The 25,823-nt window shown below is 38.3% G+C and overlaps 1 protein-coding gene across 12 annotated transcripts in view; it reads left to right on the top strand.

The window, feature by feature from the left end:
- The window catches only part of EYA1 (EYA transcriptional coactivator and phosphatase 1), a 342,170-nt gene that overhangs the window by 240,156 nt on the left and 76,191 nt on the right, over positions 1-25,823 (top strand). The gene's annotated exons all lie outside the window — the stretch shown is intronic.

Genomic DNA, 25,823 nt, shown 5'->3' with positions numbered 1-25,823 from the left:
TTTTTTGGCATTAACTTGTCTTTCTTAGTAGTTGTATATAAAATAATAGACTCACTATTCTTGATGAAAAGGAAGTTTTGATGGTAAAGTACATAAAACAGAAGAATTTATTAAACTAAAGGATTAGAAATGATTTATTAAAAACAATTTCTGTCTTGAGGTAGAATTTTTTACATCATTAAAATAATGAATGTCTCTTTTTGTTGGAATAATTTTGTGTCTTTTTTTCTTTTAGTCTATTGGGCTTAAAGTCAGTATTTTATAATACTGGAGAGTTAGACTCTAGTCATTTTCTTATCTTATGTATGACCTGGTTTCTGCCTTTCAATTTCATAATATTATGCAGTAGGGTCAAATCTAGGTATATGTGATATTTCTCTCATGCTTCATGATTTCTGTTCCTGCATTGTTGTTTGAATTGTTATGTCACAATGGACATATAAAGATAATTTTGTAAGAATTTTTCAGGGCAAACATGTAAGGACTCATTTGCGGGGTTTTTCATGCCTTTTAAAAGTTACTTTTCTGTGATGATATGCAGTGTTACTTGTAAACATGTAATTCCTCATGAATTTTGAGTTCAAAAATTATTTTCAAGTGTTTATAATGAAATATTCAAAGCTGTATTACCCTTTGGATGGATATTTTAATGCGTTAAAAATAATATAACTTGAATCTGAAAGCTTCCAAAATTTTACTCTATTTAAAACTAAAAATAGTGCCTTTACATTCTGTTTTTTAAAAATGAATTTGTTAGCTCTTTCTTCACTATCTTAATTTAAAAATTCACGTCATCTGCACAAATGTTAGAATCTGTCTACCTTGAGAAATATAGATAATTTCTAGTCACTCAATGACATTTTAATTTGTTTATTGTATTAAAAAAAACTCATGCCTACTCTTCAACTAGCCATGCCAATCACCACTTACCCCCAATTAAAGGACATCTTGGTTGCTTTGAGTTTTGGGCCATTATGAATGAAGTTGCTATAAACATTTGTGTGCAGTTTTTAAATAGATATAAGTTTTCAACTCCTGTGGGTACATACCTAGGAGTGTGATTGCTGGATCATATGGCAGCACCACGTTTAGCTTTGGAAGAAACTTCCAAATCATCTTTCAAAGTGGCTCTACCATTTTGTGTTCTCGTCAGCAATGAATGAGAGTTCCTGTTGCTCCATATTCTTGCCATAATTTGGTGTTGTCATGTTGTAGATTTTGGCCATTCTAATTGAGGAGTAGTGCTATCTTGTTGTTTTGTTTCCTAATGACATATGATGTGAAGCATCTTTTCACATGCTTATTTGCCACCTGTATGTCTTTTTTGGTGAGGTGTCTGTTCAGATATTTTGCCCACTTCTCAAACAGGTTGTTTACTTATTGTTAGGTTTTAGGAGTTCTTTGTTTATTTTGATACACATCTTTTATCAGATAGGTGTTTTGCAAATATTTTCTCCCAGTCTGTGGATTTTCTTTTCTCTTAGCAGTGTCTTTTGCAAAGAAGTTTTTAATTTTAATCATCCAGTTTATCAGTTTTTCCCTCATGGATTATGCCTTTGCTCCCGTATCTAAAAACTTATTGCCAAAACCAAGGCCATCTAGATTTTTCTCCTGTGTTACTATGTAGAAGTCTCATAATTTTGCATTTTACATTTAGGTCTCTGATACATTTTGAATTCATTTTTGTGAAAAATGTAAGGTCAAGGTCTGGATTCATTTTTGCATATGGATGTGCAGTAGTTCCAAATTAATTTTTGAAAAACCGTCTTTTCTCCATTGTGTTGCCTTTGCTGCTTTGTCAAAGATCACTTGACTGTATTTAAGTGGGGCTATTTCCGGGCTCTCTCTTCTGTTCCATTGATCCATTTGTCTATTTTTTCACCAATACCACTCTGTCTTGATTACTATAGCTTTATAGTAAGTCCTAAAGTCAGTGTCTTTCAACTTTTTTCTTCTCCTTCAGCATTGTGTTGGCTATTCTGAATCTTTTTTCTCTCCATATAATCTTTAGAATCAATTTGTCAGTATCGACAAAATAAATTTCTGAGATTTTGGCTGGAATCACATTGAATTTATAGATCAAATTGGGACAAACTGATGTCTTGACAATATTGAATCTATCCATGTGCATGGAATATCTCTCCATTTATTTATATCTTCTTTGATTTGTTTTATAGTTTTTCTCATATAAAGTTTATGTATAATTTTTAGAGTTACACCTAAGTATTTCTCTCTCTGTCTCTGTCTTTCTCTCTCTCTTTCTCTCTCTTTCCCTTTCTAGTGTTGATGGAAATAGTGGTGTGTTTTTAATTTCAAATTCCAACTGCTCATTGCTGTTATATAGAGAAGCATTTGACTTTTATCTATTATGTTATATCCTGAAATCTTCCTTATTGGTTTCAGGAGTTGTTTGGTTTTGGGGGTGAATATTTGTTGATTTTTAAAAATATTTTCTACATGGACAATAATGTTTTTTTGTGAATAAAGACAGTTGTATTTCTTCCTTCCCAATCTGTATACCTTTTATTTTCTTATTGTATCAGTAAGGACTTCTAGTACAATGTTGAACAGGAGTGGTAGAGCGGACATCTTTGCCTTGTTCCTTATCTTAGAAAGGAAACATCTAGTTTCTCACCATTAAGTATGATGTCAGCTGTAAGTTGTTTTTTGGTGTTCTTTGTCAACTTTAGGAAGCTCTCTCCTCTTTCCTAGATTACTGAGAGTTTTTTTTTTTTTTTTTTTTGAATGGGTATTGGACTTTGTCAAATACTTTTTATGCATCTGATGATTTGATCATATGGTTTTTCTTCATTAGCCCATTGATGTGATGGATTACATTAATTTTCAAATGTTGAACCAGCCTTATATATTTTGGATTAATCCTACTTGGTCATGACATACAATTTTTATACATTGTTGGATTCAGTTTCCTAATATTTTGTTGAGGGTCTTAGCATTTATGTTCATGAGAAATACTGTTCTAGTTTTCACATCTTGTAATGCCTTTATCTTGTTTCAGTATTAGGGTAATGCTGGCTTCACTGATGAAGTTGCAAAATGTTCCCTCTGCTTCTCTTTTCTGGAACAGATTGCAGAGAATTGGAATCAATTTTTTTCTTAAGTATTTTGATGGAATTTACCAGGGAACCCATTCTGGTCTAATGCTTTCTGTTTTGAAAGACTAATTGTTGACTCAACTTCTTTAATAGGTACAGGCCTATTCATATTATCTATTTTTCCTTCTGTGAGTTTGGGTAGACTGTCTTTTAAGAAATTGGTCCATTTCATCTAATTTTGTCTAATTTGTGGAAACAGAATTGTTCATAACATTTCTTTATTATCCTTTTAATGTTCATGAGATTGCTAATGATGTCTATCTTTCATTTGTGATATTAGTAATTTGTGTATTCTCTTTTTATCTTGGTTAGCCTGCCTAGAGGTTTGTCAATTTTATTGATATTCTCAAAAAGCCAATTTCATTGATTTTCTCTTGTTTTCCTGGTTTTAATTTTATTAACTTTTCTGATTTTCACAATTTCATTACTTTTTTTTCTGATTGCTTTTGAGTTAACTTGCTTTTCTTTTTATAGTTTCCTAAGAGTGGAGCTTAGATGATTGATTTTAGATCTTTCTTTTCTAATATGTATGTTCAGTGCTGTTAATTTTCTCCTGAGCACTGTTTGTGTGGCATTTCACAAAATTCGATGAGTTTTTCTTTTCCATTTTCATTTACTTTCCAATATTTTAATAGTTATTTTTGTTTTCATTACCATTGGAATCCTCCCTTTTAATGAGGTATATATTTATAAACATTTTATTGGAGAGAAAAATCTTAGAAATTTCATAGTTTACAATAAATATCATTAGTTACAGTTACCCAGATATTCACATCTTACAGATTAAATGGCTATCTCTTATTAGAAAATATGTGTAATTTCTGAGTAGAAGGGTATTCCATGGTAAATTCAGATTTCACTCTCTATAAAATAAAATTTTGATCATAATCAACTAGTTTTCCTTGTTCAAAGACTGTATGACAGTGTCACAATTAAATCCATGATTACTTTAAATAATAAATTATGGATTTCACTCATTTTTATTTTTAAGAAACCATCTTTTTTTTTTGCTCTTTTTATTTTTTATTTTTTTATTTTTTTTTAATTAATTTATTTTTATTTATTTATTTATTTATTTATTATTATTATACTTTAAGTTCTAGGGTACATGTGCATAACGTGCAGGTTTGTTACATATGTATACTTGTGCCATGTTGCTGTGCTGCACCCATCAACTCGTCAGCACCCATCAACTCGTCATTTACATCAGGTATAACTCCCAATGCAATCCCTCCCCCCTCCCCCCTCCCCATGATAGGCCCCAGTGTGTGATGTTCCCCTTCCAGAGTCCAAGTGATCTCATTGTTCAGTTCCCACCTATGAGTGAGAACATGCGGTGTTTGGTTTTCTGTTCTTGTGATAGTTTGCTAAGAATGATGGTTTCCAGCTGCATCCATGTCCCTACAAAGGACACAAACTCATCCTTTTTTATAGCTGCATAGTATTCCATGGTGTATATGTGCCACATTTTCTTAATCCAGTCTGTCACTGATGGACATTTGGGTTGATTCCAAGTCTTTGCTATTGTGAATAGTGCCTCAATAAACATATGTGTGCATGTGTCTTTATAGCAGCATGATTTATAATCCTTTGGGTATATACCCAGTAATGGGATGGCTGGGTCATATGGTACATCTAGTTCTAGATCCTTGAGGAATCGCCATACTGTTTTCCACAATGGTTGAACTAGTTTACAATCCCACCAACAGTGTAAAAGTGTTCCTATTTCTCCACATCCTCTCCAGCACCTGTTGTTTCCTGACTTTTTAATGATCGCCATTCTAACTGGTGTGAGATGGTATCTCATTGTGGTTTTGATTTGCATTTCTCTGATGGCCAGTGATGATGAGCATTTTTTCATGTGTCTGTTGGCTGTATGAATGTCTTCTTTTGAGAAATGTCTGTTCATATCCTTTGCCCACTTTTTGATGGGGTTGTTTGTTTTTTTCTTGTAAATTTGTTTGAGTTCTTTGTAGGTTCTGGATATTAGCCCTTTGTCAGATGAGTAGATTGCAAAAATTTTCTCCCATTCTGTAGGTTGCCTGTTCACTCTGATGGTAGTTTCTTTTGCTGTGCAGAAGCTCTTTAGTTTAATGAGATCCCATTTGTCAATTTTGGCTTTTGCTGCCGTTGCTTTTGGTGTTTTAGACATGAAGTCTTTGCCCATGCCTATGTCCTGAATGGTACTATCTAGGAAGAAACCATCTTTTACAAAGCCAATGATTTCTTTTCTATGATCAAAATAGAGGTAGGGAAAAAATAAATTTGAAGGTGTTTTCCTTTTGTGCTAATATCTAAACTAGCATTTTATCATCCCCTAGCCACTGAGGTATAGAGTAAGTTATCATCTTGTACTGATCCCTAAAAGCTTAAGTTATATTACTACTAATCTAACTCAATATATTCTTTCAAAAGAGTGATAAAAATAATTTTTTTAGTATTAAGAAAATTTTAATTGACTTTTCTCAAAAGATCACTTAAGCTATTCCTATGAAGATATTTTTTATCATATGATTCATGTGTATAATCAAAATTTAAACAATCATCTATAATCCAACTACTGTGCTATATTTCAATAATTTGGCCTGACAACATATGTTTTATCCCAAATCTCTTAGAATATCTCATAATAATTATGATAGCTATCATCACAATACATAATAAAATACAATCGAACACAATTGTTGAGCTTAGAGGTCTACATTCATTACCACATGTAATCTTACAATATACCATGAGATAGGTACTATTTGTTCCATTTTGTAGATGAGGAAAATGAGGCAAATCACTCTTAAATGCTCAGTAAGTGTTAGGTATCATTAAGTTAATCAGGAATGTTGAGGCTAAATTCTTACAAAAGCACTGTTTACTGATAATATTGTATTTTTAAAATAATACAAATACAAAGCAGTGAGGGATAAAGGTAAAAGTGAATGGTGAATGAAACATTTTAGATTAATGTGAAATAAAAGATAATTAGTTCTTAGGAATAAGATTTAGTATGAATGCCGTAGAAAAGTTTGTTTTTCAAAGGATTTGTTCGTTTGAATTTCTGACAGCAACTTGATGTTGAAATCTACCTTCACGTGCGCTGATCGCATGCAGACAATTTACTGGTTAAGGTGATGGACGGGAATCTTGCCAATATTGAATTTCAAGTGACAGAGGAAAAATCAGTATAAGAGGGAATTCAATATGCATGGGAAAGCATTTGTTCCCTCTGCTTCTTTGATCCCTGCCAAGGCACAAGAAAGTAGAGCAAAGCGCCTGAAAAAGAGGGGAATGTTCGTGTTCAAAGTTGCAGAACTCTGAGCCCTCAGAGGAACTCAGTGTGACAGAATAAAAAAACTAAACTCCCGGCTCTCTTCCCTGTCATGCAGGATATTTGGGTCTCATCTGTACTCACTAACCTGCTTATGTCTGTTCATTGTGGAAATGATTCTGAGGTTTGCAATAGCAAGCGTCTTGATGCCTCCATTTTGCCAAGTGAACAGTTTGGAAAATCTGCAGGCCATACTTGCTCATTTTCACAGATGCCTTGTGGACTTTGGAAAAATTTGCAATTTGTTCGGCTCAAAAATAAACTATTTCAGCAAAACAATTTTAACTAATGTTTTGGAAACATTTGTCAGCAAAACAAATATTTGTATCTAAAATAGTCAGGCTACTAAGATGTGAGAAAACAAAACAGATGTTTGTTTTGGGTTTGTCGGGTTTGTTTGTCTTGATGGCATTTGTTTTCTTTCTTTCTTTCTTTCTTTTTTCCCGGAGGATATATAGTGGTATAATGAGATGATAAAATTCATGGAAATAAAGTTCACTCTTTTATACTGTGAGAAACATTATAAAAATGAGCTTTGTTACCTGTGAATTTTGGACTTTATTTCCAAGAAAAGAAAAATTAAGTCTCCTAAGCACTTACCCCTTTTGTGCCTCATTACTGGTTTCCCTAATTTTTTCAATTACTTAGCCATATGTCAGGATGCCTTTTAGAGTCAATTTTAGCACATTGGCTTTTAATATGTAATTCTTTCTTATATTTAAACATACCATATGATTTGTATATTAATCAAAATAAGAATGCATATATTATTGAGCTAATTAAATTAGTTTATTAACCCTCCCAAACATTTATTATCTTCTTTTGTAACTGATTGATTCATTATTTGAAAAACTGTTACATACTAAGTGTCCTATGGGACCAACACAAATCAATGTAATAGGTTCTTGTGTTTAAGTTGGAGGACATCAGCATTTACTGATTCAGTTTTTTAATTGGAGATGGTTGTAAAGAGGACAGAGTTTTAAGTGTTTGCCATCTCTTCACCTAATTTAATTGCGATTGCAACGTTTAGTAAGTGGCTTTTGGATTAAGTTGTAAATAAAGGCAGAATTGATGGATTAATGGGGCTACCAGTGTTATTTCTATGTTGATAGTAAATATTGTTTGATAAATTTTTTAAATTTACTGAATAATAATACATGAACATGGGACAAAATTATAAAGGCACAGATGTGTTTACAGATACCCAGCACCTTGGTTTCCTTCAGCAATGTTTCAAGGATATTCTTTACTTATATAAACATATACTTAACAACTGTCCCACTCCTCTCTTTTTTTCCACATTCAAGTATGTTTAGCTTTTTGGTCCTTCACAAATAATAGAGTACTATCCATGCTGTTCTATACCTTACTTTTTCACTAGACAATATACAGAGAAAATTTCAATAAGTATTTTTGTTGTGGATTATACATACAAATTTAATAGTGGCTAATTTTTTTTGAACATTTACTAGTGCTGAGTATTGTTCTAAGCACTGTTCATCCATTAACTTAGATAATTCCCACCCAGTTCCATGAGATAGAGTTGTGTTGTCATTGTCCCCATTTTACAGATGGGAAAACTAAGGAAAGGTCAGTGACAACACTGAAATTAAACCTCTGGAAACTTGACTTCAAAACTGAGTTTTTAATCAGTAAAGCATGCTGCTGCTTGAAACCACTGTGTCTGAAGTTTCAAAGGAGCAGAAAAATGAAAATGTAAACAGAGTCCTAAAGGTAGTAGCTGTGTAGTAATCATCTTCTGTAATCAGCACTCAGCAAAAGCATATATTATGAGGCATTCAGTTAAATATGTGTTAAATGTTTGAGCTTTACTTGCTGATAAAATAATGTAGGTCTGAAATTATAGGGAAGAGATATGTAGTATATTTTGGGTTATTATGTCATAAGTATTCACTGAATTATAAAAGCAGTTTGTGGATATCTTGGATAATCCAACAGCTGTTTGCTCCTGTTCTCTCTCATTTTCCACTTCCTGAATCTCTTCACTCCCTGCTTCCCCTGTATCCTATTTGAATAGTCACCTGTCATGGACCTGCCTAGGGAACAACTTGCCATATCTCTTTACCATTTCCCTCCCCTTCCTTCCAGGGACCTCTTCGCATCTTGTCCTCCTTTTTATCCTTATCTTTTTAAAAAAATTTTAAATAACTCAAATGGCAGCTCATGATTGATGGACACTAGGTGTAGGAATGGTGACGATTCTATCAAGCAAAAGGGAAGCCATTCATTTTAAAGTGAAATTGGGAGTCTGAATCCAGTACCATCACCTTCTAACACTTTTGAAAATCCTGATCTGACTCCTTCAGAAACTTCAGGGACCTCTTCATTAATTTAAATTTCATTTTCTTCATTACCATTATTTAAGATAAGTTTTAACTCTTTCACTTTTATGTGACTGCTGATATTTAAGGTTATAATTCTTTGCTATTTTGCGTTATATTTGTGCAGTATTTCACCTGGTTATTGATTGATTAGGTCAGCATGAGTTGGTTTGGAAATCATGTCTGCCATCTGTGAGAAAATAGCTTCTGAATTTCAAACAACTGATTTAAACATATTTAGAACATAGCCTATTTGTAAATAGACTACTCTCTTTTATGTACAAATACACTTGCATAACCTTAGCATAAAGCAGCTGGGCAATAGGAAAGCTTTTAATTTTCGGTTAGCATCGACTGTATAGATTATTTTGCTGAAGACCTTCACCTTACTGAATAAAAGTAAGGAATCCAGAAAGATTAAATTTTTCCTAAGCAGCACAGCCTGCCATTGGTGACATCTCTTGACGGGACACTAGAATGGCAGCCTTGGGAGACAGAAGGGTGTAGTGTGGCCTTTCCCATACTTCCCTGGGTAGCACAACTGTCTCCCAAAGATGGAGATGGCTATCCTTTTATCCTGTAATGAGTTCCCAGGTAGGAGCAGTTAGGGATACAAGTTATCAGATTAAAGTTATTGGAGTTTCTCTAGTTTAAGTCTTTTCTGATTTTTGATATGACAGTACTCATTGAGAACTGAGTGTAATGTCCAGTGCTTCCCAGTCATATCTGGCTGAGGCTGGGTACCACTTTCCACCTGTGCTTCCCCCACCACCCCGTCTGAGAATGTCTGGGAATGTCTCTTGGCCACCACCCTCCCTTTGAATACAATTAGGAAAAACTGGAGTGGTGGCTAGGGACTTGGAGTTGGGCTAACCTGGGTTTGAATTCTGGCTCTGCCACTCACTTGGGAAGGCCACTTAGCTCCTTGGTGTATTATTTCTCTATGGAATGAGCATAATACCACTCTTGTGCATGGGATGACTATGAGAATGAAATGACTAGTAAGTGGCTAGCAAAGTGACTGATACATATTAGGCCCTCACATGTCCATTTCTTCCATTTGGACATTCAATAGATATTTATCAATGCTTGCTGTGTGCCAGGCACTGTCCTTGGTGCTGGGAATATGTGGGTGACAAGAAAGGCAAGGCCCCTGGCCTCAGGAAGCTGATGCGTTCTTCCCTCTTGAAGTTCATTACTGTTGTACATTGGGGATTGTGGTTGTTTCAGACACTGAAGCCTCAAAAGTGTGGCTCACCAGTTTCTTTCATGTAGAATGACTGAGGGGAGCTTAAACCAGTGGTTGAAATGTGTAAGAATAATAATTAGAGGTTTCTACTAGGTTATCCAGAGATTACTGGAGAGTGGATAATGGTCATATTCTAGGGGTGACGAAGCTGTCTTAATTGGGTTACTAGACCTTGACTGACGAATTAATTTACCTAGAAACCTTGAGTAGTGCCTGCGTGAACAGGGAATCATGGCTATGGAATATAGGTAGAGAAGTCAAAGCAATTCTCTAAGATTAATTCAGTTAATGTTTATTGGTCCCAGACTACTGGTTAATCTTGTAAGGCTAGTCAGCAAGTTTACTTGCCTTTAGTTTATTTTACAAGTTTTTTGTGGGAGATTTCTATGACTGAAAACAAAATTATTACAATTCCTTTGCATTAAATCTTTTATTCTGCAAAGGTAATAGTCATCGAGAATCTAAACTAATATACTGTAATTTATTCTAGGTTTTGCTGAGGTCTTTTTTTTTCCCTTTTTGCCAAAATCTAAAAAAAAAAAAATTTAGGCCATGCTGGGTGCCTGTAATACCAGCACTTTGAGAGGCCAAAGCGGGTGGATCACAACGTCAGGAGTCCAAGACCAGCCTGGCCGAGATGGTGAAATCCTGTCTCTCCTAAAACTACAAAAATTAGCCAGGCGTGGTGGCGGGCACCTGTAATCCCAGCTACTCAGGAGGCTGAGGCGGGGAATTGCTTGAACCCGGGAGGCAGAGGTTGCAGTGAGCTGAGATCATGCCACTGCACCCCAGCCTGGCAGAGAGAGTAAGACTCCGTTTCAAAAAAAATCTCCCAGTATAAAATTATCATGGTCACACTATCACATGTAACTTTGAAGGTTTGATGGCCCGTAACTTCATGGTCTGTGTGGAACCCAGGCGATTTTTAAGGAATATCATTGGCCTTCCCTCAGGACTGTGGCCTTCTACATGGGAATCTTCCCTGATTGGGCCTGTAATTTTCATTAGAGAATGTCTATTTCTATTCTCGGCACTGTTAACTTAGTAAAGCCTATGAGTCTTCCCCCTCCCCCACTCAACCCAGCAAATAACACCTTCGCGTACCCTCTTACCTCACTGCTGCTTAAAACTCAAAGGAGAAACTTGTTACTGTCAGCTGGCATAAGAATATGTCATGACTGCATGCCTCCAGATATTTTCAGTTTTACCCTCAAGATGTCTTATTCCAGGGTTCTGCACTCAGAAGTAGTGAACTACAGAGTTACAGAGTCAGCAATAATCAGCCTTAGAAGAAAGAATCTTGTGACACTTGCTGTTTTGTTTACCATGAGGGTGTGCTCCTCGCATTCCACAGTATTCCTCAGTGAGCAGTTCTGTGAGGTGTTTCCTTCCCGTCTCTATAATGGGAACACCTACATTTTTTATTTTAAGTTCTGGGTTACATGTGCAGGATGTGCAGGTTTGTACCTGGGTGAATGGGGAACACCTCCATTATTGTGAAGAAGTTCTTTGTCACATCTTATGCACACCATGAGCCATAGAACTGTTCCTGCCTTTGCCCTGCATGGACTGCAAGAAGACCCGTGTGGTCCATTTCCTCACGGGCTCCATTTTCCCCTTCTGATCCACATTTTTCTTCGAATGTACTCATTCATTTTTTTAAAAAAGATGACTGTTATTATGTATATATTTGGTGGGTTATCTTAAACCCTTCTTTTAGAAAAGTGGGATATCAATTATTGAGAAACTAAAATTAAAAATTAAAAGGTTGGGCTGGACGTGGTGGCTCATGCCTGTAATCCCAGCACTTTGGGAGGCCGAGGCAGGCGGATCACGAGGTCAGGAGATCCAGACCATCCTGGCTAACATGGTGAAACCCTGTCTCTACTAAAAATACAAAAAATTAGCCAGGCATGGTAGCAGGCGCCTGCAGTCCCAGCTACTCGGGAGGCCAAGGCAGGAGAATGGCGTGAACCCGGGAGGCGGAGCTTGCAGTGAGCTGAGATCGCGCCACTGCACTCCAGCCTGGGTGACAGGGCAAGACTCCATCTCAGGAAAAAAAAAAAAAAAAAAGGAATTAAAAGGTTGTATTCAACAAGAATAAGAACCAGAGAACAGACATGCTCAGGAAGCACTTACTTTGTTACAACAACAGTTTTGGAAACTTTTTGGTTAATATTTGCATGAAAACCTGATATGCACAAAAAAGCCTTTTGGGTTAATATGCACACAAAAATCTCTTCAGTATTTTCATATAACTGTAGTCTCCCAAGAGCACATACCTCTTTATCATTTCTTCTCTTTGCTCAATGTTCCAAACCTACCTGTTTAATGAATAGGCAGGCATGTTATTCATTTCAGTTCAGCTATTTCATATATTTTTTAAAAAAGCATGCTGCCCATGGTAAAATCTCTCCCAATGTAAGGAATTCACTTTCTCTATCATGAATATTGTTTTCAGTTTCTGCAATTTATTTTTTTCCCATGCCTACCGCTTCTTAAATGTTCTGCCTTCAAACATTCTAAGAACTACAGGGTTTTCATGGAGTCTCTCCTTTCTAGTTTCTCATTTAGTGTTTTTCCTAAAGTATATGTTTCCCCTACACTTGTTCATCTAATTAATTCCCTTGATTCAGCTTTTATATTGATAAAGGTTACCAAGAAAGCACACTTCTCTTGAGATATATTTCTTAATTGTGCTATTAAATTGCATCCCATGGATCCCTAATTGAAGGAAAAGTAGAAAACGCAGTTTCTCCTACTGACATATGGAAATGAGATTTTAATGATGTTCGTCAACGTTTCATTACCCAGCCATTGAGCATCTCTTACTTTCAAGGTACTATTGGGTTCTGTGGAGATACAGAAGACAAGAGGGTCATTCACTGTCCTCAGGAGGATTTTGCCACTAAAGACAACTAGGTATACAGCCAAACCTAATAAAAGTTCCATTTTTAAAATGCCATGCTAGAAGAAACAAAGTCCTCAGGAGGAGTGCAAGAACAGATTTCTTACATAAGTGTTTGAAGAAGAAATTAACAAAGGTGAAATTCTCAGCATTGGAGGATGTGAAAGTGTGAGGGACAGAGGATAGGGAAGGGATATTTATTTGAGCTAGAGAAATAGACCACTTTAAATGGGCTTAATGACAGGATATCCTTTCCATCAAAACTTAAAGGATGAAAGCATTTTTGAACTGGAATATCACTTTATGGTCTTCTTTACAAATAAGGTAACAGCCCAGAGGGGTGATTTTGAACTACTGACTTAGGGCAACAACACAAATACACTTGTATAAAAACACTTTAGCATGCATTATTTGATACAGTCTTCACAATGGTGCTGTTCCCATTTTACTGTTGAGGAAACTAAAGTCCAGAAAAAGTCCAGATAACTCAATAAATTACAAGCTGTCAAGGCTGCTCTGGAATGTATGCAACCCTAATGTGTTAATTTATAGGTTATGCTGTCCACTATGGTGAAATTTGAATGAATCCATTTTCCATGTTACATCCGGTAAGTTAGGGAGGATATGCAAATGCACCAAAATTTGCAAGATTCAGCTTCTCTGCAGGTGGGTTATTTCCCAAACAGTGAAAGGAAAGAAGTTCTCCTTACTAGAGTCAGTGAGGGTTCCATCACCCATGCAGCCAAGCTTTGGTTGTGGGCAGCCCCTCTCCTTTAGGCCCAAACCTCCTGAAGAAGGTGGCAGCCAAGAGTCCCCAGGCAGGTACCCATGAGAGGCTGCACAGCCTGTCTCTGGCCTCCTCATTGACAATGAGACTTACGGCTTGGAGAAATGATGCTGTTTCTGAGACCACTCAGGTCTGGAGGGTGTCTGAGGTGGGGTTGGAGGCTTTAGAGAAGACAGGCCTGGCTGGGTTCAGATCCTGACAGTGGTACAGCCTAGCTGGTAGCCCTTCATTTTGATTAACTTCAATCTTTTTATCTATTAACTGGGGACAGTAATATATCCCTAAACAGATCTGGGTAGAAACAATCCCAAACCTAGAAGAAGCCCTGTTCTCTCCACTCTTCCATTTCTCAACCCTGACCCCAGCCTCAAGTTTCTTTTGCTTTGATATCTCTTCCTGGCTTTGCACTGTTTCAATCAGTTGAGCCCAGAGGACGGGACGGGATAGTGAACTGAGTGTGTCTGAGTTCTCCTGTCAGAGAAATGCTGTCCCCTAATGAACATGAAGCACATTGATAAGTATTTCCCTGTGACACATCCCTCAAGAGAGTAGCTAAACAGACCGTTGGGGATTATCAGTGATCATGTGCATTTTGCTGTGTGAACCAGAGATGCTCCACATGCCAGGTTGTGAGAAAAAAAAAAGTTTATTGAGCCTCTGATATGCTCCAGGCACTGTTCTAGACACATGGGACTCTGCAGTGAACAAAAATCAAGCCTCCACCCTCAGGGAACTTACATTCTGTTGGAGGCACAGATGATAAGTACATGTAAAATGCATCCGGCAGAGTGCCTGGAAGGATGAACAGCTGAGTAAGGAGAATAGCGTTAGGGCAGGTAAACTGTTTCGGAGGAGTTGTCCATCAGGTGACACTTGAGCAGAGGCCTTCGGGAAAGGAGGAGAGAGCCACCTTGATATCTGGGGAAAGAATTCTGGGGAGAGGAAACAGTGGTTGCCAACGCCTGGAGGTGGGGCTGTGCTTTGTGTTTTCAGCAAGAGCAAAGAAGGCCCATAAGGCATTGGAGCCTCTGGGAAAAGAAAGTGGGAAGGTGAAGGCAGGGAGGAAGAGAAGCTGTAGTAGAAGGCCTTGTGGGCATGAGAAGGATTTGGGGTTTTATTTTGAATGACATGAGCAGTGTTTAAGCAGAAGCATGGCATGATTTCATTACACTTGAAAATAATCTCTCTGGTCATGGACAGAGAATAAGTTGCAACAAGGCAAAAGATGGGAACAAGGCAGTCAACTAAGAGATGATGCCTGTGTCCAGGTGGGAAGTGAAGGTGGCCAGGCTCAGGGGTAGAGGTTGAGGTGGTGAAAGTGGTCAGATTCTAAAGACACTAGAAGGTGGAACTACCAGGATTTGTCAATATATTGAATGTAAAGGGGAGGAGAAGATAAGAATCGGTGGATGACACCAAGGATTTTGGCCCAAACAGCCAGAAAAGTGCACTTGCCATTTACTGAGACGGGAAAAAGGAAAACAAGGTGGTGTTGAAGAGATCAGAGCTTCTGCTTAGCACATGTGAAGTTTGAGCTGCCTGTTAGAAATCTAACAGGAGGTGGTGATTCAGTTGTTTGATAAGTAAGTCTAATGTTTACAAGACAGGTTAGGGCCTAAACTTGTGAGTCTTCAACATCTGGAAGCCACTGAAAGCTGTGCGTGTGGATGAGTTAACTAGGACTGTGGAGCAAACACAGAAGGGGAGTCAAGGACTGAGCCCAGAGCCTTCCCAAACGTTAGCCAACTGGGAAAAGAGGAAGAGCTAGAGAAGGAGATTGGGAAAGAGCACCCAGGGAGTCAGGAGGAGAACTGAGAACAGGGCCTTTCAGAGGCCAAGGAACGTAAGTATTGCAGAAGGAAGCCATGATTGACTGTGAGTGGCATGGGCAAAAGGCAGAGAAATATGGAAATTGAGACTTGACTATTTGGTTTGACAGAGTGGATGTTGTTGGTGATCTTGACAAAGAGCAACATTAGAGAAAATAGCATGATGGAAGTGAAGTGAGTTCAAGAGAAAATGGGATAAGAGGAAGTTTAAGCAGTAGGGATTCTCAATTCTTTCAGTGACTTTTCCTGTACACTATAAGGCAATAGAGAAAGAGGGCAGGACCTAGAGGAAGAAGTAGGAGATGCTTTTTAGGCAAGAAATCTATCTAGCTTGTGTTCACATGCAGGTCATCTAGAGTAAAAGGAACGTGGACTGGAGTCAGTGACAGGGCACTGGAGTCTCATGCCAAAAGGAGGGGCTGGCCTTAGGAATACAGAAGGTCCACCCATCATAACCTGAGGGGAGGCAGACTGCATACAGAGTACTTACAGGTGGGGAGAGCCTGGCAAGGAAAGTAGAGAGAGTGGTTGCTTCTGTTTTCTCAATGAATGGGAAGCCAGGTTCCTTGGTAATGAGAGAGTAGCAAGCTGTGTCATGGTATTGCTCATGACACCCCTGGTGCATAATAAATATAGGCAGGGCCAATATTCTACAAGGTCAGGGACCATCATCCTGCTCAGTCACATCCCTGGTGCTGAGCGTGTTACCTGGCACATAGGTGCTCTGTCATACCACAGAATCCAAAGGTAGCGCTTGTTGCCCTGGCCTAGGAATTTGTGATAGCCGCAGGCAAGACCAGCTGCAAAACTGGTGGGCCCCTTGTTCAAAAATAAAGAATTTTAAGACAGCACAGCAGACTACTGAACCAAGTGGCAGGCCCAGCTGAACACAAAGCCCTGTGGGCGTTCACAGGCTGCACCTCCAGGAGACTGGCCCTAGCCACAGGTACTTGTTAAATCTGACCAAACCCCAGTGATGCATGAATCACAGTCCGCAGGCCCATGGCAGTGGCCAGAGAGAAAACCCTGCAGAGACAAACTTTGCTTATTTTCCTCTTTCAGATGTTTGAGACTGAGTCCAAGCAGCAGTCACCATCTTCACAGATTAGCAGAGATGGAGGTTTAAGGATTCTTGTAAGAAAATGAACAGAAAGATTCTCAGAGATATTCAGAAACTTTTAGGAGCAAAATGTTCACTAGCAATATCTCTTAAATGACGATACCACAAATCCCTCTGTAGGAAGAGAAAGGTGCACAATGGTGGGACAGAGGGAACCTCAGCAGTGTTGGAGGTTGCAGCCCATTGTGAGTATGAGGTGGCACTAATGACCATCCAAGAAAAAAAATTCTCAGAAAAAACAAAATAACATAAGAAAACCTCCCCATTCATTCCCAAAACTGCAACAGTAAAGAGTAGTATGGGTAGATTAGATCCAGTGCAAAGGGAGGATGACCTGTTTTGTAGCTGCTTTAAATTGAGTCGTTTCAAAGATTGTTTTTTAAAAACTACTATATAGAGACCTTTTTAATGGAGTTTTTCACTGGACATGTGGCTCATGCCTATAATCTCAGCATTTCTGGTAGCCCAAGCAGGCAGATCGCTTGATCCCAGGAGTTCAAGACCAGCCTGGCAACGTGGCGGAACCCCATCTCTATAAAAATTAGAAGAAATTAAAAAATTAGCTGGGCATGGTGGTGCTCACTTGTAGACTCAGCTACATGGGAGGCTAAGGTGGGAGGATCACCTAAGCCCAGGAGGTCGAGGCTGCAGTGAACTGTGATTATGCCACAGTATTGCAGCCTAGGTGACAGAGTGAGACCTTGTCTCCAAAACAAACAAACAAACAAAAAAGGAAAACAAAAAGTTTCCCAACACTGTTCTCCTTTTATCAGAAAAAAAGCAAGTTAGCTGAATGAATGTGTGCACATGTATACATTCCATGTTGTGAGCATTTGGTTTCAATGGCATTATACTAAGTCACGTGAGAATTCAAACGTGAAGTTTAGGCCACCACTGCAATTGCTTTAGACATTTTAAGAATAAAAGGAATTTTGTTTTTCACTCTGAGGATATCTGACTGTAGAGGTTGAACATTGGCCAGCCCTTCCCTCTCACTGCCTTACAGGAGAGGAGAATGCATTTTATGCAATGTTGTCTAGAAGACTAGAGGTGGGTTTTTTAGAAATATCTGTCAGATTCAGCTATGGGAGGTCACTTTAAGTCAGATAAAATCCAAGTGTTCATTGTAAAGGCCTACATATCCTTTTTTCATTCACCTTTTCACTTGAATTTCCTGGTTTTCTTACATAACACAACATGGCTTGACAGTGGTAAGGTGTTTGAGTTTTTCTTTTCTCAGAAACTCAGCTTAGCTCATTTTCTGGAGTCACTGGTATGCTTGCCTACTCAAGTAAGTTGAGTTTGTGTCCCCTAGATTCAGCTGACTATAAAAAGCCTGGTAAACAAGTATGGCCAGGGACCCAGACCTGGGGCAGCAGACTTGGTGCCTGCACCTGGCCTTTATGTTAGAGATGAAATCAAAAAATCACTCACAAGATGTATATTTCTGGTGCATGTATCAACCCAAGCAGAATTCATAGCCTGTCATGTATTTCTGTATGCTGCTATGAAGGCAGAGTGGAATGGTTGCAACAGAGACCGTGTAGCCCAGAAAGCCTAAAATATTTACTGTATGACTCTTGACAGGAAAAATTTACTGAGCCTTGCTCTAGAGTATAGGAACTCTCCCCCCCACCCCACCCCCACACACAAAGGAGAATTAAATGTTTATAGCATTGGCAAGTTAGTCTCCATGCCCCATCATACACCTGTGACCTGTACCCACACCGTCCCATGGGTTAATTTCACTGCCTTTGACTTTCACAGTGCAGCTGGTTTAGAGAAGTTCTGGGTAATTTTGATTATATTTGATTTTTGCCTTGTCTATCCCTGGAGTAAGGGTCAATCCCACTCACTTGCTTTAAAGTAATTAAGTTCAACTTCATCAGTGTTTTCCCCCATAGGAAAACTAATTTTAAAATCATAACCAAAAATATGCCCAATGGATGTATATGATTCTTTTGACCAATGTCATCAAATTTGATGCATCTGCTTCCCTGTGGGGAATGCCAAGGAGGAACCATAATATCCTTTCCTTCTTGACTTAGAATTCAACCTCTCTACAGTCTGTGTTCCTGATCTGGCCTTGGCATACCTCTGTTAAGATGACTTTTGCATATACTTGTGTTGGTTTTGTGAGTCTCAAAGTTCAGGGGTGCCTTAGTGTCAGTTGTTTCCTGACATCTACTTCGTGCTCACGTGTACAGTGTGCTTTAAGGCTTCAGTCTTAAACATGATGGTATCTGCATTTAGGGAAGTGATATGCTCTGTTCTTTTTATGTGAGTCTCCCATAAGGGCAAATAGAATATGATTATTGATTAACCTGTCTCATGTTCACTAAATTCAGATCATCTTTCTAAGGATTTCATGAAAAGCTCTGCACTTTATGTCATAAGCTATATTGTCTTAGCAGACAGATTCAGGGTCTTGCCAGAGATCGTAGCTGCCCTGGCCTCAGTCCAATGTCGTACATGTGGTGAGAGCTTCCTCTCGGCTAAGAGTTCAATTAGTTACTTCTGTTTAGGGAGAGTAGTCTTTCACCTCACTTAGACTTCGATATGAGTGAGGAGGGCCTCCACCCTCCCAAAGCATAGAGAAGGGAGCCTGCAGGAACTGTGTATTCTTCTTCCCTTGCAACCACTACTGGCATATGTAGTCCCAGGGGTGTAAAGCTAGATCAGAAATCCCCTACTACCTTTAGAATAAATGTGAACACTTATCCCTAAATCTTCAAGGAGCCAACCAGGCCTTCATGTCGTGCAGCAAGACTCCATAAAAATAAAATACTTCTGTGAAGGAAAGCATAATTTAAGGAAATATCAGGCTGGGAAAAGTATCAGCAGATATGAAAAAAGGGTTAAAACTATTTTGTATAAATCAATAAAGGAATGTTTAAAAATTGGCAAAGGATTTGGACTGTTCACAGAGGGAATATAATTTTTAAGCAAATATATACAAGCATCTTTAATATATGCAAATTTAAAATTATGCACTGTTATTCTGTGTATGATAAATAGCAGTGACTTTAAAATGATGACAGCCAATGTGTATATGGTTATGGTTAGACAGATACAATTTAAATTGATACAATCCTTTGAAAGCTATTTGGCAATATGTATAAAAAAACAGCATGTTAAGGGAGGCATGAGAAATAAAACCAGATAAGGAATTTGGGCTAGATATAGTAGGCAACAAACCCTGATGGGTTTTGAGGGTTGGAGTGTGCCTAAGGTCTTTTATATAGATTAATATGAAGGTAACTAATCTACTTAAGAGAGAGAGAGACAAAGAACTAATCATTATGAGGCTTTGGTAAGTGTTGTACATCCACAGGTAATAGAATTTTAAAGCTAAGGAATCTAGGCTGTCATCGATTTGATAAACAAGGAGAGTGGGAACCGAGAAAAAATGGAAGTAACTTCCCCAAGGCTCAAGGAGGAGTTACTAGCTCAGGGGAACTAAATGGATTCTTTTGAGTTCCAGTTCTTTGTTTTTCTTTTTAATATTGAAGAATTTATGGGAATCTATAGTATTTACAAATGTAAAATTTTAATTATCTTATGTGGATTTTAATATTTTATGACTTAATATTTAAACATTAACTTTTAAATGAGCTTTTAATTATAGCTATTTCTCATTTGTAAATATTTTTGCTGTCTTGTAGAAATAGATTACCTTTATAGCTTTAATAGAGTAAATGCTAGACTGAAGAAACATTCTTCCCATTGCCAATTTCTTAATGTTTGCCTTGCACTCTAGACACTTACTGTGTTCTCAGTATGCAAACATGAATACCACTGTGTTCTGTTTTCCCAGAGTAGGAATGATGGACATTTGCTCAAAATAATTCCATCAAATTATTTATCCACCACAAATGTAAATAATTGCAAAAATTTTATAATCCTATAATAGAGATAAGAGTACATAATTACAAAGAAGGTACCAGAAGTTAGAGAATTCACAAGGATTGTTGAGTTTGACCTTCAGAGGCTAATAGGAATTTCTCAGACAGGGGACAGGGTAAGGAGTTGAGAAAAGGAGACAAGGGCCAGGTACATTGGCTCATGCCTGTAAAAGTGCTTTGGGGGGCTGAGGCAGGAGGACTGCTTGAGGCCAGGAGTTCAAGACCAGCCTAGGCAACATAGCAGGACCCCCATCTCTACAAAAGATTTTTTTTAAAAAATTAGCCTGGTGCCACGGCATGTGCCTGTAGTCCTAGCTCCTTGAAAGATATATATTACAGGTCCCTTGAACCAAGGAATTCAAGGCTGCAGTGAGCTATAGTTGTACCACTATACTTCATCCTCAGTGACAAAGCAAAGTCTTGTCTCTAAAAAATAAAAAGAAGCATGTGAAAAAGGCGTGAAATAGCATGGCACTTTCAGAGAAATGAGATGACTAAGTTTGTCTATCTGAAGTGGACTATGAAAAGAGTAGAGATAAGGTTGTTGAAGGAGACTTTTTTCAGGTAGCTAACATCGTAGAGTGCTAGCGACATGTGCAGCTGCAAGTACCTTTACATGTATATTAGTTTTACCCCATTTATTCCCGTTTTACAAATGAAAAAACTGAGTCATGTAAAGGCTAAATAACGAGCAAGCAATACTACTAGTAAGTAGTACAGTCAAGACTCAGAATGTGGCAGTTGAGGGCATAGCTCAGTGCCCTAAAATCTAGACTGTCTTTCCTGTTCCACACTATAAGGCTGGAGCAGAAGAGTCTTACCACTCTGTGATGGCAGTGCAGAAAACAGGTGGAAGACAGAGCCTATCAATCCTGGAAATAGCCTGTTGCAAGAATTAAGTCAAGAGATAATGAGAGCCTGAACTTAGAGCAAAAGTATTTAGGAGTAAAAAACACAGAACTGAGTCTTAATTTGATGGAGACACTAAGGAGTTTCTGGAATGGAAAAGTGGATAGTTACTGGTACCATTAAGTCAGCTTGTTAATAGGGAGGATTCCTTTTGGTACAAGTTTCATTATGGTATCCACGGAATACTTGGGTAGAGAGGTCTAGAAATAGCGGAATACTCAGGTCAGGAGATCAAAAGGTTATGCTTTAGAATTTATCAGCTTGGAGGGCATCATTAAATTCCTCCTACAGATATTACCAAGCACTAAGAGCCTGCAGTGAGATAAGAGGGCCATGGAAGAAACTCCAGTGAACTGCTGCTCAAAAGATAGTCCATCAGCTGGCTGCCTGTACACTGACTGTTTATTATTAGTGCAGGATAACAAAGGATTTGCTTCAGAATGTAATCGACCATGTTACTAAGTAATCAACCATGTTACATACTGTTTTCTTCAGCTGACTATATTTTTAGTATTAGCAAGACTTTTAGATGAAGGAAACATTGTGTTGATTAATATCCTGATGCAAAATCTGTATCTTGTCCCAGATCAGCACTTCCAATAACAGGATGTAGAGAACACCAATATTCACACTTTGGTCAGAGCAGAAGCCCTCCAAAGAGACTGATGAGGGATAGTGTAAAGCAGGAGAAAGGGAAGTCAAGACATTCTGATATGGACATGATTTAAAGGAGCAAGTGGTCAGTGCAGCTGCAGAGGGGTCAAACAAGATTGAACACTAAAAAAATAATTATTGGATTTGGCCATTAGAGGGTCATCAGTAATAGTTTAGGGTTTTACCCCCTTTTCTTTCACTCTTCTGCCTTCTTGAATCTGTATTATTGCCATGTAGACCAAATGCCTCTTGACTCTAAATCTAAAGTACTCAGATTCAGTCTTTATTTAACCTGTTTCTTGGGTGATCTGAAGTTATTGATCACTCTCTCTTTCCTGACATACTTTTTCATCTGCAATACATTGACTTTGGTTTTCCTCTTCACACCTCACCCGTCTTTCTCTGCCCATCCCTTGTACACACACTGCATTTCTTTAACAACACTCATTTCCTTAATTACATATGGTGTCAGTTTCCAATCCTAAACCCAGCCCATATTTCTTTCTGGAGCTTCAGAGCAGTCTAGCAGCCTACTGGGCATCTCTACTTGGATGCCCACAGCCCATCCAAATTCAACATGTTCAAAGCTGGACTGAATCCTCACCTATATTCTTCCCTATAATGCCGCCTTCTTCCTAAGTCCCGTACCTTGTATTACAATCTTCACCCAGTTGTGAAACCACTGACATGGGCATGATGTTTTACTACATCTTTCTTCCTTATCCACTTAGTTGTTGATTTTACCTCCTAATGACACTTCAGATCTCCTTATGCCCAGCACCTACATCACCATCCCTCACCTGGGTCACTGAATTATCCTCCTGGCTGGTCTCCCGTTCTCCATCTTCTCTCCAGCACCCTGCCACGTGGAGTGGGAGCCCCCACTCCCTTGTTGAATTCTTTACCTGCCACTCTAGCCTCATCTGTGTGTTCTTCTGTAGACTCAGGTCAGATTGAATTTTTATTTTCATTTCTTAAACATGACATGTGCTCTCGCACGCGCTTGCTCTTGTTCACTCACTTGCTCTCGCACTCTCGCTGTCATTCTCTCTCTCTCTCTCTCCCTCTTTACCTTCACACATACTTACGCTGCATCTGACACAGTCATATTCCCTCTTCACTGCTACATTTGTCCTCTGTCTTCAGGAAGCTTCTGTAAGCCTGCAAATCTGAGTTATGTGGACTTCCTCTGTATTCTCCTAGCATTCTGCCTTTCCTGTATTGTGACCTTTTCCACATTACTTTGTAATTTCTCATTCTTGTCCACAAGTCAATGCCTTCCTCTGAATTTTAAGCTGCAAGAAGGCAGGAACCATTTCTCTTTGCTACATCATCATATTTCATGCTCCTGGTACAGAGCCTGCATGGTGTGAACGTGACATCCACTCCACGTTTATTAAAATCAGTGAATGCCCTCCAAAGTATTTTCACATCCAGTATCTCAGTGGGGGTAAACTTGAACAATTTGGAGAAGATTTTAGCGAAACAGGAGCTGTCAGTGGATTAGAAGATTAAATTATTTGAGTATTTGAGTTGTTTTGCACTAGGAGGAGGAAGGAGAAGTTAGAGTCTGGAAAGCTGGTTAAGATAGTAGAAGCATTTAATTCCACCTCGTAGAAAAGGAAGGGATTTTGAAAAATAGCTTGCGTCACTTTTATCTTCATCTTCCTTCTATGAGTGGAGGCCTGCAAGGTAGGAGTGTGGGTGTATTTTAATATTTAAAGGTGTCAGGTTGTCTATCTTTTAGGGTTTTTTTCCCTTCACCTGGAAAAACTTTAGATAACATGATTTAAAACTTTCACTTTATACTTTGCGGAATGAATTTATTTTCTTTTGGAAGAGGCTTACAAAAGTAACTCATTTCATTATAGCTGGTCTGTGTCCAAAAAAAGTAATAATAACAAAGATGAAATATATTTTAAAAGATTGAGTTTTTAAAGCAGGGATAGAGTAAACATTAAGAAATAAAGGAATGAGCCATCAATAGGAGGAAATCTAGGCTAACAAAATCTAGGAAAGATAAATGACTTTTAGGACAAAATTATACTGTCAGTAAGTCAAGGAAAAAGGTGTAACATGCTAACTTACATTGCTCGATGTCTTTTAGCTTCTCTTCAAATACGAACTTCCAAAAGCCGGAGAGCTCCCAATTCAAGAGAGATTTTGTAGTAAAGTACTTGAAGTGCAGGTTGAATTAGATAGTGACTGTACCGGTTGTAAAATGAATGCTTTTTATCGAAATACGTTGAGGAGATTGATGTGTGTTTTGTCTCAGATGGTGAATATCTGGTTCTGCATGGAGACGTACATTGCAGAATATTTTTTAAAAAGGAAGGCCAAGGCTTTTTACTCAAAGAACAGCTTTGAATCCACTTGACTGCTTAAAATTCTACTCATTTGGAGCTGCTGATTCTCTTTAAAGCATGGAAGAGAGAGGCTCAGTTTGGAACATCTTAAGGAGAGGATGCCCTAGTTATCTGCCTCTGTAATAAAAGACTATTAATATAGATTTAGAGAATGATAGCTGACTAGCCAGCAGTGTATTGTAATGGTTCTGTGAGATGAGTCAGCTTAAAAATGCATCCCAAATAATAAACTAACCCATGGGGTGGCGACGATTTGGACTTTCTGACTGTAATTAATAAGCTTATAAGTCGTCATGGTGGTTTCTGGGTGTGAGAATCACATGAGTAGTTTAGAGGAGGAAGTTTGCCATCTTGTTTGTTACAGAAGAAGACTCTTGCATGTTTTCTATAAGTAATAGGAATCTATTTAGGTTTTAAGATTAAATAGGAGGTATAGAGCTGTCTCCTGTGACAAACAGAAGTTTATTCTGTCAAAGCCTTTTCCTGTCTACTCTGACTCAAGGTTTTGGAGAAGCACTTAAGCGTGAAGGTAATCCTGAGACCATGCAGTTTGACACGTGGATGACCTTCTTGGTAGAATTGAGGCAGATAGTGTGTTAATAAAGGCTACCAGGCCTTCAGTTGTTCTCAGTGGTTTTCTGTTTGATGAAATAGACCAACCTCAACAACATCATAGTGAGAATAATCATTCCTCATCTTAGATGGAAAGATTCCAAATCAAATCTGGTACAGAAATCTGGAAAAGAGTTTGTGGGGTGAGCCAGCTTTTTGGACATCTGGAATTTGGGAAAAGAGGAGATATTCTGATGTATGTTTTGGATAGACTAAAAAGTACTAAATTGGTTCGAGTAAATGGCTTTTTGTTCAGTCTGAACACAGGATAAGCATCTTCCCTAGCTCCACATCCACTGCCAGACTCCTCCTTCGAGACTTTTGGGGGTTGTTCTTCATTTTGTGGTTTCTATGTAATTATTTCAATGGCTTCTCTGAGTTACCCAGATGAGTACTTTTAATATGCTGCCTGGTTTTGGATGTTTGGTTCAAAGAGACTAGGACCGAGGACGAGTCGGTGATGGACAGTGTGTGGAGTATGGGTATTGTCCATGTATCCGCCCTCCTTTTATCTTGTCACCCGCTGGTTCTCACATAAAATGAGGGAGAAAATGGAGAACGTAAAATTTTCAAAGAAAAATCTACCTGATGACTCAGTTTTCCCTGCCCTAGAGCTGGTTTTTCTTTTCACCTCTTTGCATGCACCAGAAGCCTTTTTGTAGCTGAGAGAGCCGCAGCTGAGGCAAATGTGTGAGCCTCTC

Source organism: Macaca mulatta, chromosome 8 (assembly GCF_049350105.2).
Source record: "Macaca mulatta isolate MMU2019108-1 chromosome 8, T2T-MMU8v2.0, whole genome shotgun sequence".
In the NCBI taxonomy this organism is placed as follows: Eukaryota; Metazoa; Chordata; class Mammalia; order Primates; family Cercopithecidae; genus Macaca; species Macaca mulatta.
The sequence above is the reverse complement of the archived record's forward strand: the minus strand, read 5'-3'. Positions and strand labels throughout refer to the sequence as shown.